A 20,509-nucleotide genomic window follows, 5' to 3' on the forward strand; every position below is an offset into this window, starting at 1 on the left:
TGAGCTTGTTGTCATTGCAGGCAATCTTAACGCTGTGCATTACATTGAAGACATCCTCCTCCCTCATGTGCTACCCTTCCAGCAGGCTCATCCTGACATTACCCTCCAGCATGACAACGCCACCAGCCATATTGCTCTTTCTGTGCGTGATTCCCTGCAAGACAGGAATGTCAGTGTTCTGCATCTCAATCCCATTGAGCACATCTGGGACCTGTTGGATCGGAGGGTGAGGGTTAGTGCCATTCAAATCAAATCAAATGTATATATAAAGCCGTTTTTACATCAGCTGATATCTCAAAGTGCTGTATAGAAACCCAGCCTAAAACCCCAAACAGCAAGCAATGTAGATGTAGAAGCACGTTGGCTAGGAAAAACTCCCTAGAAAGGCCAAAACCTAGGAAGAAACCTAGAGTGGAACCAGGCTATGAGGTGGCCAGTCCTCTTCTGGCTGTGCCGGGTGGAGATTATAACAGAACATGGCCAAGATGTTCAAATGTTCATAGATGACCAGCATGGTCAAATAATAATAATCACAGTAGTTGTCGAGGGTGCAGCAAGTCAGCACCTCCGGAGTAAATGTCAGTTGGCTTTTAATAGCCGATCATTAGGAGTATCTCTACCGCTCCTGCTGTCTCTAGAGAGTTGAAAACAGCAGGTCTGGGACAGGTAGCACGTCCGGTGAACAGGTCAGGGTTCCATAGCCGCAGGCAGAACAGTTGAAACTGGAGCAGCAGCACGGCCAGGTGGACTGGGGACAGCAAGGAGTCATCATGCCAGGTAGTCCTGAGGCATGGTCCTAGGGCTCAGGTCCTCCGAGAGAGAGAAAGAAAGAGAGAATTAGAGAGAGCATACTTAAATTCACACAGGACACCAGATAAGACAGGAGAAGTACTCCAGATATAACAGACTGACCCTAGCCCCCCGACACATAAACTACTGCAGCATAAATACTGGAGGCTGAGATAGGAGGGGTCAGGAGACACTGTGGCCCCATTCGATGATACCCCCGGACAGGGCCAAACAGGAAGGATATAACCCCATTAACTTTGCCAAAGCACAGCCCCCACACCATTAGAGGGATATCTTCAACCACCAACTTACCGTCCTGAGACAAGGCCGAGTATAGCCCACAAAGATCTCCGCCACGGCACAACCGTAGGGGGAACCAACCCAGACAGGAAGATCACGTTAGTGACTCAACCCACTCAAGTGACACACCCCTCCTAGGGACGGCATGAAAGAGCACCAGTAAACCAGTGACTCAGCCCCTGTAATAGGGTTAGAGGCAGAGAATCCCAGTGGAGAGAGGGGAACCGGCCAGGCAGAGGCAGCAAGGGCGGTTCGTTGCTCCAGAGCCTTTCCGTTCACCTTCACACTCCTGGGCCAGACTACACTCAATCATATGACCCACTGAAGAGATGAGTCTTCAGTAAAGACTCAAAGGTTGAGACCGAGTCTGCGTCTCTCACATGGGTCGGCAGACCATTCCATAAAAATGGAGCTCTATAGGAGAAAGCCCTGCCTCCAGCTGTTTGCTTAGAAATTCTAGGGACAATTAGGAGGCCTGCGTCTTGTGACCGTAGCGTATGTGTAGGTATGTACGACAGGACCAAATCGGAAAGATAGGTAGGAGCAAGCCCATGTAATGCTTTGTAGGTTAGCAGTAAAACCTTGAAATCAACCCTTGCCTTAGCAGGAAGCCAGTGTAGGGAGGCTAGCACTGGAGTAATATAATCACATTTTGTTGGTTCTAGTCAGGATTCTAGCAGCCGTATTTAGCACTAACTGAAGTTTATTTAGTGCTTTATCTGAGTAGCCGGAGAGTAGAGCATTGCAGTAGTCTAACCTAGAAGTAACAAAAGCATGGATTCATTTTTCTGCATCATTTTTGGACAGAAAGTTTCAGATTTTTGCAATGTTATGTAGATGGAAAAAAGCTGTCCTTGAAACAGTCTTGATATGTTCGTCAAAAGAGAGATCAGGGTCCAGAGTAATGCCGAGGTCCTTCATAGTTTTATTTGAGACGACTGTACAACCATTAAGATTAATTGTCAGATTCAACAGAAGATCTCTCTGTTTCTTGGGACCTAGAACAAGCATCACTGTTTTGTCCGAGTTTAAAAGTAGAAAGTTTGCAGCCATCCACTTCCTTATGTCTGAAACACAGGCTTCTAGCGAGGGCAATTTTGGGGCTTCACCATGTTTCATTGAAATGTACAGCTGTGTGTCATCCGCATAGCAGTGAAAGTTAACATTATGTTTTCGAATGACATCCCCAAGAGATAAAATATATAGTGAAGACAATAGTGGTCCTAAAACAGAACCTTGAGGAACACTGAAATGTACAGTTGATTTGTCAGAGGACAAACCATTCACAGAGACAAACGGATATCTTTCCGACAGATAAGATCTAAACCAGGCCAGAACTTGTCCGTGTAGACCAATTTGGGTTTCCAATCTCTCCAAAAGAATGTGGTGATCGATGGTATCAAAAGCAGCACTAAGGTCTAGGAGCACGAGGACAGATGCAGAGCCTCGGTCTGACGCCATTAAAAGGTAATTGACCACCTTCACAAGTGCAGTCTCAGTGCTATGATGGGGTCTAAAACCATATTGAAGCATTTTGTTTACAATGTTTGTCTTCAGGAAGGCAGTGAGTTGCTGCGCAACAGCTTTTTCTAAAAATGTTGAGAGGAATGGAAGATTCGATATAGTCCGATTTAGTATTTTATATTTTCTGGGTCAAGGTTTGGCTTTTTCAAGAGAGACTTTATTACTGCCACTTTTAGTGAGTTTGGTACACATTCGGTGGATAGAGAGACGTTTATTATGTTCAACATAGGAGGGCCGAGCACAGGAAGCAGCTCTTTCAGTAGTTGGAATTGGGTTCAGTATGCAGCTTGAAGGTTTAGAGGCCATGATTATTTTCATCATTGTGTCAAGAGATATAGTACTAAAACACTTGAGTGTCTCTCTTGATCCTAGGTCCTGGCAGAGTTGTGCAGACTCAGGACAACTGAGCTTTGGAGGAATACGCAGATTTAAAGAGGAGTCCGTAATTTTCTTTCTAATGATCATGATCTTTTCCTCAAAGAAGTTCATGAATTTATTACTGCTGAAGTGAAAGCCATCCTCTCTTGGGGATAGCTGCTTTTTAGTTAGCTTTGTGACAGTATCAAAAATAAATGTTGGATTGATCGAGGAGAGTCTGAGGGAAGGACTGAACATGCAAAGAGGAGAGTCTGAAGGAATTACTGAACATGCAGAGAGGACAGTCTGAGGGAAGGACTGAACCTATAGAGAGGACAGTCTGAGGGAAGGAGAGATAGTGATAAGGAAAAATGGAAAATGGAGAGAGAGAGAGTAAGTAAGTAAGGTTCAACTCATCATATGATGGGGAGAGATCCCTCTCTCCCTCGCCCTTCTCTGTGGCTGCAGTGTTGCTCTGACTTTTTTTGACGCCATTTCCGGTCACAACTTGCAGACTTGTTTACGTGTTGCTGTGCGTTTTGTGTGTTTTGTTGCCAACCTTTGCTACCTGACAACTTTACGGTTTTTACTTTTTAATTACCGTTTATATTTTTGGTTTTTCCTTCACTCAACTTTTTTTCATTCAACTTTTTCACTCCGGACGCTTTATCTGGACGTGGTTCGTCAGGACCTCCACCAGCCGAAGCTAAGTAGTAACATTAACATGATGCTTTATCTGGACGTGGTTCGTCAGGACCTCCAACAGCCGAAGCTAAGTAGTAACATTAACATGATGCTTTATCTGGACATGGTTCGCCAGGACCTCCAACAGCCGAAGCTAAGTAGTAACATTAACATGATGCCTTCTAATTGCAGTCGCTGTACTCATAATATACAGGAGAATGATCGCCTTATGGCGAGGATAGCTGTGTTGCAAGCCCAGCTTCAGACGCAATCTGCGTCTGTGCCACCAGTAAGTACAGATAGTAACGTTAGTATAAATCCCCTCGCACGGTCCCCGCAGCCGGACAACTTTCTCATGGTTTCTGGAGGGAAATGCTGTAGGAATGCTTAAGCAGCGAGTCGGAGTCTGAGGCCGAGCCTTCTTTTGTCTCTACTCCTCCCGTCACCATTAGCTCTGACAAATTGAAAACCCTAGTCATTGGCGACTCCATTACCCGCAGTATTAGACTTAAAACAAATCATCCAGCGATCATACACTGTTTACCTGGGGGCAGGGCTACCGACGTTAAGGCTAATCTGAAGATGGTGCTGGCTAAAGCTAAAACTGCCGAGTGTAGAGAGTATAGAGATATTGTTATCCACGTCGGCACCAATGATGTTAGGATGAAACAGTCAGAGGTCACCAAGTCAAACATAGCTCAGCGTGTAAATCGGCTAGAAAGATGTGTCGGCATCGAGTAATTGTCTCTGGCCCCCTCCCAGTTAGGGAGAGTGATGAGCTCTACAGCAGAGTTTCACAACTCAATCGCTGGTTGAAAACTGTTTTCTGCCCCTCCCAAAAGATAGAATTTGTAGATAATTGGCCCTCTTTCCGGGACTCACCCACAAACAGGACCAAGCCTGGCCTGCTGAGGAGTGACGGACTCCATCCTAGCTGGAGGGGTGCTCTTATCTTATCTACCAACATAGACAGGGCTCTAACTCCTCTAGCTCCACAATGAAATAGGGTGCAGGCCAGGCAGCAGGCTGTTAGCCAGCCTGCCAGCTTAGTGGAGTCTGCCACTAGCACAGTCAGTGTAGTCAGCTTAGCTATCACCATTGAGACCATGTCTGTGCCTCGATCTGGGTTGGGCAAAACTAAACATGGCGGTGTTCGCATTAGCACTAGGAAAAAGACCTCCTCCATTCCTGTCATTATTGAAAGAGATTGTGATACCTCACATCTCAAAATAGGGCTACTTAATGTTAGATCCCTTACTTCAAAGGCAATTATAGTCAATGAACTAATCACTGATCATAATCTTGATGTGATTGGCTTGACTGAAACATGGCTTAAGCCTGATGAATTTACTGTGTTAAATGAGGCCTCACCTCCTGGTTACATTAGTGACCATATCCCCCGTGCATCCCACAAAGGCAGAGGTGTTGCTAACATTTACGATAGCAAATTTCAATTTACAAAACAAAAAAAGACGTTTTCGTCTTTTGAGCTTCTAGTCATGAAATATATGTAGCCTACTCAATCACTTGTTATAGCTACTGTTTACAGGCCTCCTGGGCCATATACAGTGTTCCTCATTGAGTTGTCATAGCAGTCATAGCAGATAATATTATAATTTTTGGTGACTTTAATATTCACATGGAAAAGTCCACAGACCCACTCCAAAAGGCTTTCGGAGCCATCATCGACTCAGTGGGTTTTGCCCATCATGTCTCTGGACCTACTCATTATCAGTCATACTCTGGACCTAGTTTTGTCCCATGGAATAAATGTTGTGGATCTTAATGTTTTTCCTCATAATCCTGGACTATCGGACCACCATTTTATTACGTTTGCAATTGCAACAAATCATCTGCTCAGACCCCAACCAAGGAGCATCAAAAGTCGTGCTATAAATTCACAGACAACACAAAGATTCCTTGATGCCCTTCCAGACTCCCTCTGCCTATCCAAGGACGTCAGAGGACAAAAATCAGTTAACCACCTAACTGAGGAACTCAATTTAACCTTGCGCAATACCCTAGATGCAGTTGCACCCCGAAAAATAAAAACATTTCTCATAAGAAACTAGCTCCCTGGTATACAGAAAATACCCGAGCTCTGAAGCAAGCTTCCAGAAAATTGGAACGGAAATGGCGCCACACCAAACTGAAAGTCTTCCGACTAGCTTGGAAAGACAGTACCGTGCAGTATCGAAGAGCCCTTACTGCTGCTCAATCATCCTATTTTTCCAACTTAATTGAGGAAAATAAGAACAATCCGAAATGTATTTTTGATACTGTCGCAAAGCTAACTAAAAAGCAGCATTCCCCAAGTGAGGATGGCTTTCACTTCAGCAGTAATACATTCAGCAGTAATCTATCCACCGGATGTGTACCAAACTCACTAAAAGTGGCAGTAATAAAGCCTCTCTTGAAAAAGCCAAACCTTGACCCAGAAAATATAAAAAACTAAATCGGCCTATATCGAATCTTCCATTCCTCTCAAATATTTTAGAAAAAGCCTTCCTGAAGACAAACAATGTAAACTAAATGCTTCAATCTGGTTTTAGACCCCATCATAGCACTGAGACTGCACTTGTGAAGGTGGTCAATTACCTTTTAATGGCGTCAGACCGAGGCTCTGCATCTGTCCTCGTGCTCCTAGACCTTAGTGCTGCTTTTGATACCATCGATCACCACATTCTTTTGGAGAGATTGGAAACCCAAATTGGTCTACACGGACAAGTTCTGGCCTGGTTTAGATCTTATCTGTCGGAAAGATATCCGTTTGTCTCTGTGAATGGTTTGTCCTCTGACAAATCAACTGTACATTTCGGTGTTCCTCAAGGTTCCGTTTTAGGACCACTATTGTTTTCACTATATATTTTACCTCTTGGGGATGTCATTCGAAAACATAATGTTAACTTTCACTGCTATGCGGATGACACACAGCTGTACATTTCAATGAAACATGGTGAAGCCCCAAAATTGCCCTCGCTAGAAGCCTGTGTTTCAGACATTAGGAAGTGGATGGCTGCAAACTTTCTACTTTTAAACTTGGACAAAACAGAGATGCTTGTTCTAGGTCCCAAGAAACAGAGAGATCTTCTATTGAATCTGACAATTAATCTTAATGGTTGTACAGTCGTCTCAAATAAAACTGTGAAGGACCTCGACATTACTCTGGACCCTGATCTCTCTTTTGACGAACATATCAAGACTGTTTCAAGGACAGCTTTTTTCCATCTACGTAACTTATAACATTGCAAAAATCAGAAACTTTCTGTCCAAAAATTATGCAGAAAAATTAATCCATGCTTTTGTTTCTTCTAGATTAGACTACTGCAATGCTCTACTCTCCGGCTACTCGGATAAAGCACTAAATAAACTTCAGTTAGTGCTAAATACGGCTGCTAGAACCAAAAAATGTGATCATATTACTCCAGTGCTAGCCTCCCTACACTGGCTTCCTGTCAAGGCAAGGGATGATTTTCAAGGTTTTACTGCTAACCTACAAATCTTTACAAGGGCTTGCTCCTACCGATCTCTCTGATTTGGTCCTGCCGTACATACCTACACGTACGCTATGGTCACAAGACGCAGGCCTCCTAATTGTCCCTAGAATTTCTAAGCAAACAGCTAGACTCCGGGCTTTCTCCTATAGAGCTCAATTTTTATGGAATGGTCTGCCTATCCATGTGAGAGACGCAAACTCGGTCTCAACCTTTAAGTCTTTACTGAAGACTCATCTCTTCAGTGGGTCATATGATTGAGTGTAGTCTGGCCCAGGAGTGTGAAGGTGAACAGAAAGGCTCTGGAGCAACGAACCGCCCTTGCTGTCCCTTCCTGGCTAGTTCACTCTCTCTACTGGGATTCTCTGCCTCTAACCCTATTACAGGGGCTGAATCACTGGCTTATACTGGTGCTCTTTCATGCTGTCCCTAGGAGAGGTGCGTCACTTGAGTGGGTTGAGTCACTGATGTGATCTTCCTGTCTGGGTTGGTTCCCCCCTTGGGTTGTGCGTGGCGGAGATCTTTGTGGGCTATACTCGGCCTTGTCTCAGGATGGTATGTTGGTGGTTGAAGATATCCCTCTAATGGTGTGGGGGCTGTGCTTTGGCAAAGTGGGTGGGGTTATATCCTTCCTGTTTGGCCCTGTCCGGGGGTATCATCGAATGGGGCCACAGTGTCTCCTGACCCCTCCTGTCTCAGCCTCTAGTATTTATGCTGCAGTAGTTTATGTGTTGGGGGGCTAGGGTCAGTCTGTTATATCTGGAGTACTTCTCCTGTCTTATCCGGTGTCCTGTGTGAATTTAAGTATGCTCTCTCTAATTCTCTCTTTCTTTCTCTCTCTCGGAGGACCTGAGCCCTAGGACCATGCCTCATGACTACCTGGCATGATGACTCCTTGCTGTCCCCAGTTCACCTGGACGTGCTGCTGCTCCAGTTTCAACTGTTCTGCCTGCGGCTATGGAATCCTGACCTGTTCACCAGACGTGCTACCTGTCCCAGACCTATTATTTGACCATGCTGGTCATTTATGAACATTTTAACATATTGGCCATGTTCTGTTATAATCTCCACCCGGCACAGCCAGAAGAGGACTGGCCACACCTCATAGCTTGGTTCCTCTCTAGGTTTCTTCCTAGGTTTTGGCCTTTCTAGGGAGTTGTTCCTAGCCAACGTGCTTCAACACATGCATTGCTTGCTGTTTGGGGTTTTAGGCTGGGTTTCTGTACAGCACTTTGAGATATCAGCTGATGTACGAAGGGCTTTATAAATACATTTCATTTGATATGATCGATCATAATGATCATCATAATGTTTTATTCACTTTGTAAATTGAATAACATAAAACTGGTGCTACAAAATGCCCAAGATCTCTGGAAAGAATGTTAATTTGGAATGTATGTCTTGTGCATAACAGAGGTGAAGAGCATAACAGCAAAAATTCTTAGAGAAATGAACAAGAAACAGATTTAGACCAAAGAGGCATTCATACTGGTACAACAATGCCCTATCCCTACCTAACACCAACTTTATTGTTGAGAAAACTCAAGGCAAAAGCATAACAAATGGTGAACTACTATTTTTCTGAGTAACTAATTTCCAAATTTCCATATCTATTGCACATAAAGCCACAATAACAAACAAGACAAAACTCATGTCTCAAAGAACATTGTCTGAAGGTCAAACACTAACATTATATTAACTCACATAAGACAACGTCCCACGGCAGCACACAACACCATTCAGTAACTGAGTAACTATTTCTCTAGATGAGAGTTACTGTATTAAACCATGATTATATTACTATCAGAACTAAGGTGTTAATACAACTTCCAGGCTAAAACATAATTTACAAAAAGGCTAAACTCCACCTGAAACTACGCCTGTTGCTGTCACTGACGACTATAGCTTCTCCAATGTATTAGCTAAAACCAGAGTGAACTATGAGACAAATACAGGGGCTATTATTATGGAGCCCTGTTGGCTTCATAGCATGTCTGAAGCTAAAGTTGTGCCATGTCATCCTTCCAAGTCTCATTTATCACTTGAATGTAAGGAAGCCTGGGAAACAGAGCTACGTTTGGGGGTTAAGGTCAGTGAGAGACTGTGGCCCAGAGCCTGGCACTTCCAGTTGGCTGTAGGAGACTGTGGCCTGGGCATGGGACTTCCAGGGGACTGTAGGAGACTGTGGCCTGGGCATGGGACTCCCAGGGGGCTGTGGGCTGGGCCTGGGACTTCCAGGGGACTGTAGGAGACTGTGGCCTGGGACTTCCAGGGGACTGTAGGAGACTGTGGCCTGGGCATGGGACTTCCAGGGGACTGTGGGCTTGGCCTGGGACTTCCAGGGGACTGTAGGAGATTGTGGGCTGGGCCTGGGACTTCCAGGGGACTCTAGGAGACTGTGGGCTGGGCCTGGGACTTCCAGGGGACTCTAGGAGACTGTGGGCTGGGCCTGGGACTTCCAGGGAACTGTAGGAGACTGTGGCCTGGGACTTCCAGGGGGCTGTAGGAGACTGTGGCTGGGCGTGGCACTCCCAGGGGACTGTAGGGGACTGTGGCTGGGCCTGGGACTTCCAGGGGGCTGTAGGAGACTGTGGCCTGGGTCTGAGACTCCCAGAGGGTTGTGGGAGACTGTGGCCTGGGCTGGCACTCCCAGAGGCTGTGGGCGACTTTGGCCCTGGGCTGGCACTCCTATGGGGGCTGTGCTGGCGCTGGGATTAGCACCCTCCACAGACACGCAGCACTGAGTCACTGGAACATCAGGCAGGGGCCCACCAGCTCTCTACTAACAATTGTTGTTAGTTGGCAAGAATGTGGGGCCTGCTCCCTTAACATAGTGGTATGGAACACGCAAGCCCAAGGGCTCAGACAGAGGAAATAGACAGGCATCTGCACGTGGACGCACACACACAAGAAAATTGTGATTTATGCTTACATTTCAACCAAAACACTTTAACAATGTTTTATATCATATAAAGAGCAACACAATATACTTTTGTGTCTGGCATTTAGCCAAATAACACAGATGTCACCACATACATAAAATGCATGGCTCCCATCATGCAACAAATGTATGTACTGCGACCATTTCCATGACTACCAGTTACCTTGCAGTTGGCAGCATAGACTTCTATAACAAACAGTTGCCAGTCCCTTTCTGCTTGAATTGCTTTATTTGACACCCAGCATCATAACACGTTCTGACACAGTCATAACCATGTCATAATCTGTCATAATAGCTGACATCACGTGTCATAACCTGTTATAATATGGTCATAACACTGTCATGACACATATATTTACACCTGTCGTGACATATATGGAGTTATTTTATGTCTGGTTATGACACCTACATAAGAGTGTCAAAACCCACAAAACCTATCACACAAGGCAAAACATTCTATTACACCGTAGCCTATATCAATAGTATGCTTATGTTATATAAATTGTTTTATTTAATTTACCATATTATTCATTGTAATTGTGCACACATTGATTTCAGGAGCAGTTCAAGAACCCCTCTTTTTGACTGATTTCTGATATAAGGACATGTATGCAATAGGACTATCTGGCTTATATGATGATCATAATGCTTCTTGACTGTGTCATAAAGTGCATTTTTTGGGGTCCAAGTAAAGTGACATAGGATGGTCATGATACTTGATGATAGTGTCAAAGTGTCATTTCTTAAAGTTATTTAAAATATTATGAATTTAAAAAAAAAAAACATTCATTACAACAACAAAGCATTTAAGAAAAACACAATTTAAAACAAAAATAAATATCTTGACAAGAAAAAACAAGTGTTGGTTTTGAGACTCTTATGTAGGTGTCATAACCAGTCATAAAATAACGCAATATATACTATTTATACAAAAGTATGTGGACACCCCTTCAAAGTAGTGTATTCATCTATTTTAGCCACACCTGTTGCTGACAGGTGTATAAAACAGAGCACACAGCCATGCAATCTCCATAGATAAACATTGGCAGTAAAATGGCCCGTACTGAAGAGATCAGTGACTTTAAAATGTGGCACCGTCATAGGATGCCACCTTTCCAACAAGTCAGTTTGTCAAATTTCTTTCCTGCTAGAGCTGCCCCGGTCAACTGTAGGGAAAGGGGGATACCTAGTCAGTTGTCCAACTGAACATATTCAACTGAAATGTGTCTTTGCATTTAACACAACCCCTCTGAATCAGAGCAGTTGGGGGGGGGGCTGCCTTAATCGATATCCACATCTTCGGCACCCGGGGAACAGTGGCATTAGCTTTTTCTAAAGCAGCAGCTCCTCTTCCTGGGGTCCAGACAAAACATGAAACATGACATAATACAGAACATTAATAGACAGCTACAGCTCAAGGACAGAACTACATACATTTTTTTAAAGGCACATGAAGCCTACATATCAATACATAAACACAAACTATCTAAGTCAAATATGGGAGAGGAGAAGTGCCACGAGGTGTTGCTTTATCTGTTTTTAAAAAAAAACAGGTTTGCTGTTTATTTGAGCAATATGAGATGGAACGGAGTTCCATGTAATAATGGCTCTATGTAACACTATACGCTTTCTTGAATTTGTTCTGGATTTGGGGACTGTGAAAAGATTATTAACCTGAACCAGGTTACAGACACTGGTTACAGTAAGCTTCCTCTTGAGTGGACAGCTTGATGAAAACATGTCAATATTCAGGTCCCCAAGAAAGTAGACCTCTCTGTTTACATCACATACACTATCAAGCATTTCACACGTTATTTAGATACTGACTGAATGTTCGCACTTGGTGGCCTATAGCAACACCCCCAAAAGAAAAGGCTTTAGATGTGCCAAGTGAACCTGCAACCACAACACTTCAATAACACTTAACATAAGATCTTCTCTAAGCATTACAGGGAAATGGCTCTGAATATATACAGCAACACCTCCCCCATAAGCATTTCTGTCTCTTCTATAGGTATATCCTTGTACTGCTACTGTTGTATCATCAAATTAATTATCTAAGTGAGTATCAGAAATGGGTAATATATGAATGTTATCTGATGTTAGCAAGTTATTGATTTCATTAACCTTATTTCTAAGGCTACATATATTATTATGGGTTATTTACTTTCCTGGGTAGCTTATCAGAGATAAACATAATACTGGAAACAGCAAACAAAGCAAAATAAAAAATATATACATTCAGCAGTCCATTAATCAATTAGTGTGTGTGTGTGTGTGTGTGTGTGTGTGTGTGTGTGTGTGTGTGTGTGTGTGTGTGTGTGTGTGTGTGTGTGTGTGTGTGTGTGTGCTGCGGGGTTGAAGCTACAAACCCATAGGCTTGGCTCTCTCATTCCTTCCAGGCTTCTGGGAGGGAGGGTGGACAATGAGTCTGTCATAGCAGATGTAAGCAATGTCTCCATGTGCTCTGGCAGCTTTCATGGCAGGAATAAGTTCTTTCCTCTTCTGGCGCACAGCTTCAGGATAGTCCTCATTGAGGAAGATATACATTCCTCTCAAGTTCTTAGCTCTCTCGAGAACAGCTATCTTGTCATTGAACCTGAGAAACTTGACCACTATCGGCCAGGGCCTATCACCTGGGCCGGTGGTGGGTTTTCCAGTCCTGTGGGAGCGCTCCACCTCAATCTTCCTGTGGTCCATCTTCAATTTCTCAGAGATCATTTTCCTCTCTTTGTCCTCAGACTCCTTCCAGGTCTCATGTGGAGATTCTGAAAATCCGTCCACAACCATGTTGTTCCGCTTTGATTATCCCTTGAGTCTGATTTATCCGTCATTGTTATCATGGATTCACACAAAGAACTGACGCCCTCTCTCAATGACTTGCATATTGCTGTCATCTTGCCGTTCTCCAGTTTCAACTCATCGAGCTGACCCTGGTAGAACAGCACACTGTTCTTCAGGTCCTGGACCTCTCTGGTCAGGTCGTCCATTCTTTTATTAGTCGAATCCACCAGTGTTTGTACAAAACACTTGAAGCTATTTTCTTGTTGTAACAACTGATTGTAGAACTGTTTTTTGTTAATTTAAAAGATCCTTCACGTGTGATAGACACCACTGACCTTAGGTACTCCACTGGCTTTGGCCTTTGTCATGGTAGCTAGCAACGTACAGTGGGGCAAAAAAGTATTTAGTCAGCCACCAATTGTGCAAGTTCTCCCACTTAAAAAGATGAGAGAGGCCTGTAATTTTCATGATAGGTACACTTCAACTATGAAAGACAAAATGAGGAAAAAAAATTAAGAAAATCACATTGTAGGATTTTTAATGAATTTATTTGCAAATTATGGTGGAAAATAAGTATTTGGTCAATAACAAAAGTTTCTCTCAATACTTTGTTATATACCCTTTGTTGGCAATGACAGAGGTCAAACGTTTTCTGTAAGTCTTCACACACTGTTGCTGGTATTTTGGCCTCCATGCAGATCTCCTCTAGAGCAGTGATGTTTTGGGGCTGTTGCTGGGCAACACGGACTTTGAACTCCCTCCAAAGATGTTCTATGGGGTTGAGATCTGGAGACTGACTAGGCCTCTCCAGGACCTTGAAATGCTTCTTACGAAGCCACTCCTTCATTGCCCGGGCGGTGTGTTTGGGATCATTGTCATGCTGAAAGACCGAGCCACGTTTCATCTTCAATGCCCTTGCTGATACATGGCCCCATTCATTCTTTCCTTTACACGGATCAGTCGTCCTGGTCCCTTTGCAGAAAAACAGCCCCAAAGTATGATGTTTCCACCCCCATGCTTCACAGTAGGTATGGTATTCTTTGGATGCAACTCAGCATTCTTTGTCCTCCAAACACAACGAGTTGAGTTTTTACCAAAAAGTTATATTTTGGTTTCATCTGACCATATGACATTCTCCCAATCTTCTTCTGGATCATCCAAATGCTCTCTAGCAAACTTCAGACGGGCCTGGACATGTACTGGCTTAAGCAGGGGGACACGTCTGGCACTGCAGGATTTGAGTCCCTGGCGGCGTAGTGTGTTACTGATGGTAGGTTTTGTTACCCTGGTCCCAGCTCTCTGCAGGTCATTTGCTCACCGTTCTTGTGATAATTTTGACCCCACAAGGTGAGATCTTGCGTGGAGCCCAGATCGAGGGAGATTATCAGTGGTCTTGTATGTCTTCCATTCCCACAGTTGATTTCTTCAAACCAAGCTGCTTACCTATTGCAGATTCAGTCTTCCCAGCCTGGTGCAGGTCTACAATTTTGTTTCTGGTGTCCTTTGACAGCTCTTTGGTCTTGGCCATAGTGGAGTGTGGAGTGTGACTGTTTGAGGTTGTGGACAGGTGTCTTTTATACTGATAACAAGTTCAAACAGGCGCCATTAATACAGGTAATGAGTGGAGGACAGAGGAGCCTCTTAAAGAAGTTTACAGGTCTGTGAGAGCCAGAAATCTTGCTTGTTTGTAGATGACCAAATACTTATTTTCCACCATAATTTGCAAATAAAATCATAAAAAATCCTACAATGTGATTTTCTGGATTTTTTTTCCTAATTTTGTCTGTCATAGTTGAAGTGTACCTATGATGAAAATTACAGGCCTCTCTCATCTTTTTAAGTGGGAGAACTTGCACAATTGGTGGCTGACTAAATACTTTTTTGCCCCACTGTATGTTAGGCTTTTACTCCTCGCAGTTCCAGACAGGGCAGGTCACAGGGAAGATTGAAAACAACAAACAGCAGGGATCTAGACAGCCACAAACCTGGGACAATCCACGGTCCCAGCCACAATGCCTAACCGCGTCGCAGACTGAGATCAAGCCCTCAAGAAACCCCTGCTAGTTTGATATGCAGCTAGCTAGCATCTAGGCTTGCTGCAACGCCAAATAGCTCCTCAGACCCGTCCTTGGTCGGCAGCATCACTGGACAGAGACTAGCAGTCCACAGCAACTGACCAGCAATCCGGAGTCGCCTCTTCACTGTTGACGTTGAGACTGGTGTTTTGCAGGTACTATTTAATGAAGATGCCAGTTGAGGACTTGTGAGGCATCCGCTTCTCAGACTAGACACTCTAATGTACTTGTCCTCTTGCTCAGTTGAGCACCGGGGCCTCCCACCCCTCTATTTATTCTGGTTTGAGACAGTTTGTGCTGTTCTGTGAAGGGCGTAGTATGCAGCGTTGTACGAGATCTTCAGTTTCTTGGCAATTTCTCGCATGGAATACCCTTAATTTCTCAGAACAAGAATAGGCTGACAAGTTTCAGAAGAAAGTTCTTTGTTTCTGGCCATTTTGAGTTTGTAATCGAACCCACAAATCCTGATGCTCCAGATACTCAATTAGTCTAAAGAAGGCCAGTTTTATTGCTTCTTTAATCAGAACAAGTTTTCAGCTGTGCTAACATAATTGCAAAAGGGTTTTCTAATGATCAATTAGCATTTTAAAATGATAAACTTGGATTAGCTAATTAAGTGATGGTTGCTGATAATGGGCCTCTGTACGCCTATATAGATATTCCATAAAAGATCTGCTGTTTCCAGCTACAATAGTCATTTACAACATTAACAATGTCTACACTGAACTTGTGATCAATTTGATGTTGGACAAAATGTTTTGCTTTTCTTTCAAAAACAAGGACATTTCTAGGTGACCCCAAACTTTTGAACTGTAGTGTTTGCTGAGCACTTGTTGGCTGCTTTTCCTTCGCTCTTCGGTCCAACTCATCCAAAACCATCTCAATTGGGTTGTCGGGTGATTGTGGCCGGGTCATTTGATGCAGCACTCCATCACTCTCTTTGGTCAAAGAGCCCTTACACAGCCTGGAGGTGTGTTTTGGGTCATTGTTCTGTTGAAAAACAAATGATAGTCCCACTAAGCCCAAACCAGATGGGATGGCGTATCGCTGCAGAGTGCTGTTGTAGCCATGCTGGTTAAGTGTGCCTTGAATTCAAAATAAATCACAGACAGTGTCACCAGCAAATCACCCCCACACCATCACACCTCCTCCTCCATGCTTTACATTGGAAACCAAATATGCAGAGATCATCCATCCACCTACTCTGCGTCTCACAAAGACACGGCGGTTGGAACCAAAAATCTCAAGTTTGGACTCATCAGACCAAAGGACAGACTTCCATTGGTCTAATGCCCATTGCTCATGTTTCTTGGCCCAAGCAAGTCTCTTCTTATTATTGGTGTCCTTTAGTAGTGGTTTCTTTGCAGAAATTAGACCATGAAGGCCTGATTCACGCAGTCTCCTCTGAACAGTTGATGTTGAGATGTGTCTGTTACTTTAACTCTTTTTGGGGGGGCTGCAATCTGAGGTGCAGTTAACTCTAATGAACTTATCCTCTGCAGCAGAGGTAACTCTGGGTCTTCCTTTCCTGTGGCGGTTCTAATGAGAGCCAGTTTCATCATAGCGCTTGATGGTTTTTGCGACTGCACTTATTGAAATGTTCAGTATTGACTGACATTTCATGTCTTAAAGTAATGACTGTTGTTTCTCTTTGGTTATTTGAGCTGTTCTTGCCATAATATGGACTTGGACTTCTACCAAATAGGGCTATCTTCTGTATACCTTGTCACAACACAACTGATTGGCTCAAACACATTAAGAAATTCCACAAATTAACTTTTAACAAGGCACACCTGTTAATTGGAATGCAAGCTGGTTGAGAGAATGGAAAGAGTGTGCAAAGCTATCATCAAGACAAAGGGTGACTACTTTGAAGAATCTGAAATACATTTAGATTTGTTTAACACTTTTTTGGTTACTACACGATTCCATGTGTTATTTCATAGTTTTGATGTCTTCACTATTATTGTACAATGTAGAAAAGAGTCAAAATAAAGACAAACCCTGGAATGAGTAGGTGTGTCCAAACTTTTGACTGGTGCTGTATGTCTGCCAGCATTTGTGAGGGCTCCAGAAACCCCAAAGACTATTTATAACTGCTAAAGGGCTAACATCATCAGCATAATTAGTAGGTCTTTTGGTGTCCAAAGTAGTGAGTCTTCTAAGACTGTACAGACAGACTGAGGCTTCCATCCAGTGATGGATGACGCTTCATGGTGTCTACTGAAAGGTACACATTGATTTATAAATGCTGCTTACAATGTCATCAATTTCGTATTGAATATTTTGTTTATTATTATAATAATTTTCTTGCAATTCGTATGATATGTTACAAATTCCAATTCACACGTTACAAATTGGTATGTGCTTCATAAGATCCTGTTCAATCTCTTTGTCACCGAGACACTTGCCTAACGTAAAGTAAGGCCTTTGCCATGTACAGTCTGCTGTTGAAACGCTGAACCTTACTGGAGAGGAGCAATTAACAGAAATGGGGTCAATAACATTATTTGCAGGGATTAGGAGAAAATGGATGGATAGGATAGGTCAAACAGGTGATGCAAAATACACCTGCTGTTTTTAATAAGTTAATAATGCATAATGTTTACCATAGGAAGTTGTATTTGGAGTGTGTGGCTGCTAACCAGGCTTTAGTTCATTGCTAGTGGTGGTGCAACTGGTTCAGGACCACCTGCATGTGTTCAGAGATGCTTAAGTGTGAACAATACATAACAATCCAACAATCCCTCTGTGAAGTTGAGCATGTCACCTGTGAGCCGGATGCATGTGGCCTGGTGTAAAACTGCTCCCTTTCCTGGACAGCTGCATCCCACAATCTAACTAGCAACTAAATGAGGCCAACAGAGGACTAACAGGTGGTAGACAAACACAGACAGTCCTGCAGCTGTCAGGATCCAGAGACCACAGGCAGGATCAGACAGCCCTCCATAAACATTGACTAGGCCTAATCCCTGGACTACACCACTGAGCCAGGGGAACACCCAACTACGTGTTACATCATCAAACAGAAGTCTAAAATAGATAAACGTGGCGATCTACAGTATATACAGTGGGGAGAACAAGTATTTGATAACCTGCAAAATCGGCAGTGTTTCCTACTTACAAAGCATGTAGAGGTCTGTAATTTTTATCATAGGTACACTTCTGTGAGAGACTGTGAGAGACGGAATCTAAAACTAAAATCCAGAAAATCACATTGTATGATTTTTAAGTAATTAATTTGCATTTTATTGCATGACATAAGTATTTGATCACCTACCAACCAGTAAGAATTCCGGCTCTCACAGACAGTTTTTCTTTAAGAAGCCCTCCTGTTCTCCACTCATTACCTGTATTAACTGCACCTGTTTGAACTCGGTAGCTGTATAAAATACACCTGTCCACACACTCAATCAAACAGACTCCAACCTCTCCACAATGGCCAAGACCAGAGAGCTATGTAAGGACATCAGGGATAAAATTGTAGACCTGCACAAGACTGGGATGGGCTACAGGACAATAGGCAAGCAGCTTGGTGAGAAGGCAACAACTGTTGGCGCAATTATTTGAAAATGGAAGAAGTTCAAGATGACGGTCAATCACCCTCGGTCTGGGGCTCCATGCAAGATCTCACCTCGTGGGGCATCAATGATCACGAGGAAGGTGAGGGATCAGCCCAGAACTACACGGCAGGACCTGGTCAATGACCTGAAGAGAGCTGGGACCACAGTCTCAAAGAAAACCACTAGTAACACACTACGCCGTCATGGATTAAAATCCTGCAGCACACGCAAGGTCCCCCTGCTCAAGCCAGCGCATGTCCAGGCCCGTCTGAAGTTTGCCAATGACCATCTGGATGATCCAGAGGAGGAATGGGAGAAGGTCATGTGGTCTGATGAGACAAAAATAGAGCTTTTTGGTCTAAACTCCACTCGCCGTGTTTGGAGGAAGAAGAAGGATGAGTACAACCCCAAGAACACCATCCCAACCGTGAAGCATGGAGGTGGAAACATCATTCTTTGGGGATGCTTTTCTGCAAAGGGGACAGGACGACTGCACCGTATTGAGGGGAGGATGGATGGGGCCATGTATCGTGAGATCTTGGCCAACAACCTCCTTCCCTCAGTCAGCATGACAACGACCCGAAACACACAGCCAGGGCAACTAAGGAGTGGCTCCGTAAGAAGCATCTCAAGGTCCTGGAGTGGCCTAGCCAGTCTTCAGACCTGAACCCAATAGAACATCTTTGGAGGGAGCTGAAAGTCCTTATTGCCCAGCGACAGCCCCGAAACCTGAAGGATCTGGAGAAGGTCTGTATGGAGGAGTGGGCCAAAATCCCTGCTGCAGTGTGTACAAACCTGGTCAATAACTACAGGAAACGTATGATCTCTGTAATTGCAAACAAAGGTTTCTGTACCAAATATTAAGTTCTGCTTTTCTGATGTATCAAATACTTGTCTTTCAATAAAATGCAAATGAATTACTTAAAAATCATACAATGTGATTTTCTGGATTTTTGTTTTAGATTCCATATCTCACAGTTGAAGTGTACCTATGATAAAAATGACAGACCTCTACATGCTTTGTAAGTAGGAAAACCTGCAAAATCGGCAGTGTTTCAAATACTTGTTCTCCTCACTGTACATAGTGTAGTGGGCTCCGACAGGTAAATAAATAATGCCCAGAATTATTTTTACAGGTAAATACCACACAAATACCATTGCAAAAGGTGACCATACTCAATGCAATGAATTCTCAAAAGCCACAAAATAGGGGGCCCTAAGTGTTTACTAAGTGCAGTGTAACAGTCTCTGACGATCATAGCTGATTTGGTTCTGGGTGCTGAGATTAATGCATTTCTATCCGAGCATCCTGACTATACAACTGGCAGCAACAACAAACAAGGATATTATAAGGCCCTCTGTGACAATAATGTCCCTTGGCTTATGTGGAGTAAGTTAGTAAGCACATTTGTTCTTGAGTATTTGGCAAACACCGTCACTTAGTACTTGAAGAGGAACTTCTAGTCTTTCTGGTCAGATGCCTGCACTCCAAAATCAGGAATTCAGGCAGCTGTTCTAGAGTATTAAAGCTGTATGTTGTCATACCGACAAATGAGAAAAAAATACAAATGTAAACTGTCAGAATCTAGAGGTTATTACCTCAAAAGTTTTAGGGCCATTATTGGATAAGACAAGTCTACCATGGTGTACTCTCATAAAACCCCAGAGAACGATGAAGAGGCAAAATACTTGCAGTTGCAGTGGGATTGATGGGCTGTAGGAATATGATATAGGGGGTGTGGTGGGCGGGTTAAGCATGTATAGTTCATTAGTCTATTTGGGGGTCTGAAATACAGTAAGCTCTCTTGCCACTCTACGTCTCCCTGTCTTGGTGTTATCTGCTGCAGTCTCTGCAATATAGGAATTGAGAGACTTATATTTGGCTCAACTACCCTCACACTGATGGGAAACCAATGTAGGCTAGGCTACCCCTGTCAATGACCACTGTAATAAGACAGACAGTTGAAAATAGGTTGAAGTACATATAAAAACTGGTAT

The sequence above is a fragment of the Oncorhynchus clarkii genome, chromosome 29 (genome assembly GCF_045791955.1).
Source record: "Oncorhynchus clarkii lewisi isolate Uvic-CL-2024 chromosome 29, UVic_Ocla_1.0, whole genome shotgun sequence".
NCBI classification, from domain to species: domain Eukaryota; kingdom Metazoa; phylum Chordata; class Actinopteri; order Salmoniformes; family Salmonidae; genus Oncorhynchus; species Oncorhynchus clarkii.